The sequence below is a fragment of the Ipomoea nil genome, unplaced genomic scaffold, assembly GCF_001879475.1.
Source record: "Ipomoea nil cultivar Tokyo-kokei standard unplaced genomic scaffold, Asagao_1.1 scaffold0208, whole genome shotgun sequence".
In the NCBI taxonomy this organism is placed as follows: domain Eukaryota; kingdom Viridiplantae; phylum Streptophyta; class Magnoliopsida; order Solanales; family Convolvulaceae; genus Ipomoea; species Ipomoea nil.
Genome location: NW_017616636.1, coordinates 44,926 through 52,500, shown reverse-complemented (window position 1 = coordinate 52,500; position 7,575 = coordinate 44,926).

Genomic DNA, 7,575 nt, shown 5'->3' with positions numbered 1-7,575 from the left:
CGGGCATTTAGCTGAGACGGTATACATGAAACAGCCACCGGGATATGAAGACCCGACACATCCAGATCATGTGTGTCATCTTCAACGGTCACTGTATGGCCTTAAACAAGCCCCCCGTGCTTGGTTTAAGCGGTTACATGATTTATTGATCTCTCCAGGTTTTTTGTCCTCGAAGACTGATGTGTCCTTATTTCACTACTCGGCGGGCGCATCACGCGTTTACTTATTGGTTTATGTCGATGACATAATCATGATGGGCAATGATTCCACCCTCATCTCTACACTGCTGCAACGCCTGTCTACCACCTTCAAGATCCGGGATCTTGGCACACCCAGTTTTTTCCTCGGGATTCAGACCCTTAAGGTGGATACAGGATTCCTGCTGTCTCAGCAACAGTATATGAAGGACGTGTTGAATCACGCAGGTATGACGGATTGCAAGCCTCTGGCCACTCCGGCTGCTGTTACCCAGCCAGTCTCACCATCCGACGAGCCATACGACAATCCGACTCAGTACCGCCGCCTGGTTGGGGCCCTTCAGTATCTGACTATCACTCGCCCAGACTTGCATATGCGGTTAATCGCCTGTGCCAATTTATGCATTCTCCAACAAATGATCATTGGCCTTCTGAAATGAGTCTTGCGATATATACGAGGCACTCTGGACTACGGCTTGCGACTTACTGCTTCTACTTCCTCCACTATTCATGCCTTCTCCGACTCTGATTGGGCCGGGTGTCCGGTCGACAGAAAGAGTACGAGTGGGTACGCTGTGTTCTTAGGGTCCAATCTCATCTCCTGGTTATCTAGAAAACAACGCACAGTTGCAAGGTCCTCAACCGAAGCTGAGTATATAGCCTTGGCAGATGTCTTAGCTGAAGTCACCTGGGTTGTTTCTCTTCTTCGTGAGCTAGGCCTACATTCTGGTGAGCCCTCCACACTCTGGTGCGATAATCTAGGGGCTACTTATCTCTGCGCAAATCCGGTCTTCCACGCCAGGACCAAGCATGTGGAGATTGATTTCCACTTTGTTCGTGATAAAGTTGCGTCTGGTGACTTAGTGGTCAATTTTGTCTTGACGAAGGACCAACTTGCTTATATACTCACCAAGCCGCTACCGGGGCCCCGCTTTGCAGCTCTACGTGACAAGCTCAATGTTGTGGCACACCACCCTTGAGCTTGAGGGGGTGTGTTATTATTATTATTATTATTATTATTATTATTATTATTATTATTATTATTATTATTATTATTATTATTATTATTATTATTATTATTATTATTATTATTATTATTATTATTATTATTATTATTATTATTATTTATGTCACATGTTTGACTAGTCTTTGTATTAGGTTAGTTGTTTATGGCTTTCCTGATAGGTAGGATTAGTTTACGCTATTGTATTAAGTCTCTAGTTATAATATCTATTCTACTGGAATTGAAACGGTGATTGCTTATCTCATCGATATAATTCGCTAGTCAAATCCGCTGATATAATCCGCTAACGCTAACCGCTAACTGCTAATTGTCAAACAAGGACATTGCGAGGTAGTTTCTCACTTCAATTTGTTGTGTGATTTGAAAACTCTCTTTGTCAACAAATCCCTCAAGTAGTTAATATAATTGACTTGATTAATTTAAAATTTTTAAATTTTTTCATGGTATTAATAAAATACTTGGAAAATAAATAGATAGCATTATTTTGTATTATAAATTTGATATTTAATTAAAAAATAGTGCACAAAAAAGATAATAGACAATGTAGTGAATATAATCTTGATGAATTTGAATGTAAAAAATTTTTACATTAGAGAAAAATAAAAAAAAATATAACTAATGAAATTATTTCTCTTAATTAATTTATTGATAATGAATAATTTTTTTAATAAAGACATTGTAGGGACAATGTAGCGAATATAATCAATTGATGAATTTGAATTTTGAATTTTGAATGTAAAGAATTTTTATATTGGAGAAAAATAAAGAAAATATAACTAATGAAATTATTTCTCTTATTTAATTTATTGATAATGAATAATTTTTTTTGAATAAAGGCATTGTAGACACATAATTCTAAATTAAAGAAATGCATATGTATTATTTTTTGTTGTAGCTACTAAATTATTATTTTATTTTAATAAGAGTAAAATAGAGTACTAATTATGCCAACTTTGATTGGGATGTGGTTCGAACCTAAGACCTTTCTTATTGAAATCAATGAGTAAGTTAACGGTGAATTAACAGGAATTAACGAAAAAGATAATATTTAACGGAAAAGTTAATGGATAATCATATTCATTAAGGATAAATTAGGAAATCTCAAGGAAAAATTAAAATATGGTCAATCTGAGCCATTCATTTGATTAAAAAATTTGTCCGCCATTTTTTCTACCCATTATATGCCTAACTCTCTTGGGCTCTTATTAGTATATAGTAGATAGATAGTAGATATATATAGGGATGCACTCAGGTGCGAATAAGTGCTCAGGAGGGAAATGCGAACGAATCAGCGCGCGCACGTGTCCAGATCTAATAACTTAAAAAAAACGCGGTGGCATTTTCGTAAATAATTGAACATCGAAGTGCAAGTAAAATCACTTACAAGTGCACCTACTTTCACCTATAAGTGCATGTAATTTTGCCTTGTTAGCATTCACTTTCCGCAAACATTCATGCACCTGGGTGTGCTTATAACTATAGATGCAACTATTTATAACTATAGGTGCAACTACTTATAACTATAGGTGCACCTACTTTCACCTATAACTGCATGTAATTTTGCCTTGTTAACATTCATTGATCTGAGTTCAGCGGGTAGTAATACCCCTGAAAACCACTCGCAAACATTCATACACCTAGGTGCAACTACTTATAACTATGTGTGCAACTACTTAGAACTATAGGTGCAACTACTTAGAACTATAGGTGCAACTAAGTATTGATGCTCAGTGTAAATTTTTACTTGCACCTATAATACCTTTTACATGCACTTGTAATACATTTTACTTGCACTTCGATGTTCAATTATTTACGAAAATGCCACCGCGTTTTTATAAAAAATCAGTGTTTCTCATCCATTAGATCTGGACACGTGGACGAACAGAATTCATTCATATTTCGCGCCTGGGCGAAGCATTCGCACCTGAGTGCAATTCGATATATATATATATATATATATATATATATATATATATATATATATATATATATATATATATATATATATATATATATATATATATATAGGGGTGTCAATGCTGGCCGGCCCGCCCCACTGCGGATTTTTTATTTGGCGGGCTTTTGCGGGCCGGCTCGCGAAGTCCGCGGGCTTGGAACTATACAGCCCAAGCCCGCCCCATGCGGGCTTACGGGTCTCGCGGGCTGGCCCGCGGGCCATCACTTAAATTAAAAAAACATTAAATAGTATATAAACATGTTAAAACCGTTTGAAATATGACACTATTTATTGGTCGTTCTTTCGCATCCTCACGGTGTATGATACACCTCAATGCACTGGAAACTTCTATAAAATCCATAAACTCGCCCAAATCTCCCGGATCGATACCGCGCGTTGAGCAGAACTGTAGAAGGTTGATCAAAGCTAGGGTTTAACAGCACATTCTATTTCTCTCTCAGCTTCAGATTTTCCCTCAACAGTTCCCGTCTGGGTATAATACGTATATAAATATGTATGTTTGCTGGACTTGGAGGCGATTTAGTAATTCATAAATATGTATGAATTGATGATTTAGTTTTAGTAATTGTTTGATAGAGTTGGAGGCGGATGGAGATGGGAGAATCGAAGAGCTACGTACTTTAGGAATTATTGAATTATGAATTGGCGAAGGATTATTGAATTGTTGGATTTCTCCCCTTCTGCGTACTCTTAGATAGTCAGATCTACACACTGCCTAAGAATTAAGATATTATATATATGGTTTAAAAAAAATATTATATATATAATTTATTTATTTATTTTTTAAATATGACTTGGCCCGCGGGCAGACCCGCAACCCACGCGGGTTTGCCCGCACAGGCTCTGGCCCTCCGCGGACCATGCCCGTTAGGCCCGCATTTTCGCGAGCCTAATTTCTTGCAGCGATGGGGCGGGTGCGGACTAACCCGCGGGCTTCGACCCACTTTGACACCCCTATATACATACATATATATATATATATATATATATATATATATATATATATATATATATATATATATTTATATATATATATATAGGGATGCACTCAGGTGCGAATAAGTGCTCAGTTGGGAAATGCGAACGAATCAGCGCGCGCACGTGTCCAGATCTAATAACTTAAAAAAAAACGCGGTGGCATTTTCGTAAATAATTGAACATCGAAGTGCAAGTAAAATCACTTACAAGTGCACCTACTTTCACCTATAAGTGCATGTAATTTTGCCTTGTTAACATTCACTTTTCGCAAACATTCATGCACCTGGGTGTGCTTATAACTATAGGTGCAACTATTTATAACTATAGGTGCAACTACTTATAACTATAGGTGCACCTACTTTCACCTATAAGTGCATGTAATTTTGCCTTGTTAGCATTCACTTTCCGCAAACATTCATGCATCTGGGTGTGCTTATAATTATATGTGCAACTATTTATAACTATCGGTGCAATTACTTATAATTATAGGTGCACCTACTTTCACCTATAAGTGCATGTAATTTTGCCTTGTTAACATTCATTGATCTGAGTTCAGCGGGTAGTAATACCCCTGAAAACCACTCGCAAACATTCATACACCTAGGTGCAACTACTTATAACTATTTGTGCAACTACTTAGAATTATGGTGCAACTAAGTATTGATGCTCAGTGTAAATTTTTACTTGTACCTATAATACATTTTACATGCACTTGTAATACATTTTACTTGCACTTCGATGTTCAATTATTTACGAAAATGCCACCGCGTTTTTTAAAAAAATCAGTATTTCTCATCCATTAGATCTGGACACGTGGACGAACAGAATTCATTCCTATTTCGCGCCTGGGTGAAGCATTCGCACCTGAGTGCGATTATATATATATATATATATATATATATATATATATATATATATATATATATATATATATATATATATATATATATATATATATATATATATAGGGGTGTCAATGCGGGGCCGGCCCGCCCCACCGCGGGTTTTTTATTTGGCGGGCTTTTGCGGGCCGGCCCGCGAAGTCCGCGGGCTTGGAACTATACAGCCCAAGCCCGCCCCATGCGGGCTTACGGGTCTCGCGGGCTGGCCCGCGGGCCATCACTTAAATTAAAAAAACATTAAATAGTATATAAACATGTTAAAACCGTTTGAAATATGACACTATTTATTGGTCGTTCTTTCGCATCCTCACGGTGTATGATACACCTCAATGCACCGGAAACTTCCATAAAATCCATAAACTCGCCCAAATCTCCCGGATCGATACCGCGCGTTGAGCAGAACTGTAGAAGGTTGATCAAAGCTAGGGTTTAATAGCACACTCTATTTCTCTCTCAGCTTCAGATTTTCCCTCAACAGTTCCCGTCTGGGTATAATACGTATATAAATATGTATGTTTGCTGGACTTGGAGGCGATTTAGTAATTCATAAATATGTATGAATTGATGATTTAGTTTTAGTAATTGTTTGATAGAGTTGGAGGCGGATGGAGATGGGAGAATCGAAGAGCTACGTACTTTAGGAATTATTGAATTATGAATTGGCGAAGGATTATTGAATTGTTGGATTTCTCCCCTTCTGCGTACTCTTAGATAGTCAGATCTACACACTGCCTAAGAATTAAGATATTATATATATGGTTTAAAAAAAATATTATATATATAATTTATTTATTTATTTTTTAAATATGACCTGGCCCGCGGGCCGACCCGCAACCCACGCGGGTTTGCCCGCACGGGCTCTGGCCCTCCGCGGACCATGCCCGTTAGGCCCGCATTTTCGCGAGCCTAATTTCTTGCAGCGATGGGGCGGGTGCGGACTAACCCGCGGGCTTCGGCCCACTTTGACACCCCTATATACATATATATATATATATATATATATATATAGGGATGCACTCAGGTGCGAATAAGTGCTCAGGAGGGAAATGCGAACGAATCAGCGCGCGACACGTGTCCAGATCTAATAACTTAAAAAAAAATGCGGTGGCATTTTCGTAAATAATTGAACATCGAAGTGCAAGTAAAATCACTTACAAGTGCACCTACTTTCACCTATAAGTGCATGTAATTTTGCCTTGTTAGCATTCACTTTCCGCAAACATTCATACACCTGAGTGTGCTTATAACTATATGTGCAACTATTTATAACTATAGATGCAACTACTTATAACTATAGGTGCACCTACTTTCACCTATAAGTGCATGTAATTTTGCCTTGTTAGCATTCACTTTTCGCAAACATTTATGCACCTGGGTGTGCTTATAACTATCCGTGCAACTATTTATAACAATAGGTGCAACTACTTATAACTATAGGTGCACCTACTTTCACCTATAAGTGCATGTAATTTTGCCTTGTTAACATTCATTGATCTGAGTTTAGCGGGTAGTAATACCCCTGAAAACCACTCGGAAACATTCATACACCTAGGTGCAACTACTTATTGTAGACACCGAAAATTTGAACCCAATAAATGGACCGATTAAAGTATTATTGAGCTAATGTTGAGATTGATGATTGGGCCGATTTGATTAATTGGATCATGGAAATTAATTTAATTTAATTAGTCTAATTAGATTTGATTTGGGCCATTGAATTAATTAATTAGTTGGCCCAAGCCCATTTCATATTTGAATTTAAATTATAATTATAATTTAAATATAATATTAATTTTATTATATTTGAATTAGATATTTATAATTTAATTTGAATTTGAATTAGATTATACGATAATGAACCTGGACTTGATTCTGGGCAAGGTTCATTTTCTAGAATAATTAATTAATTAATTAATTAATTAAAGGGGGAGTTTGTTGAGGAATGTTGGTTAGGCTTCTAGTATAAATAGGGCCTTCATTTTCGTTCCAAAATACACTTGAAAGTTTGAAGAACTTGAATGCTTAGAGCTTGAAGGCATTGAACAACTTGAAGACTTAAGGAGTTGAGAGCATTTGAAGAACGCTTAAAGGCTTGGTGGCATCTTTTGAATATTTTGCAGGCAATTTGAATCCATTGCAGGTACTTTGGAGCTTTGCAGAATTGATTGTCTCGAAGATCTTGAAGTCTTTTGAAGGCATTTGAGGACCTTAAGGCGGCTTGAATCCATTGCATGTGTTTTTTGAAATTTTGCAGGATTGATTACTTCTAAATCCTTGACGCTCGTTGTTGGGAGTCACGCCAATTAAATCCCGGAAGCTACGCCAATTGAATCCCGGAGGCACGCGCCACTTAAATCCCGGAGGCACGCGCCACTTAAATCCCGGAGGCTACGCTACTTGAATCCCGGAGGCACTTCCATAGATAACGTTAGTGAAGAATCAGAGGACTAGACAGAGATTTTGTACCTGCATTGAATTATACACACGCTGTACACG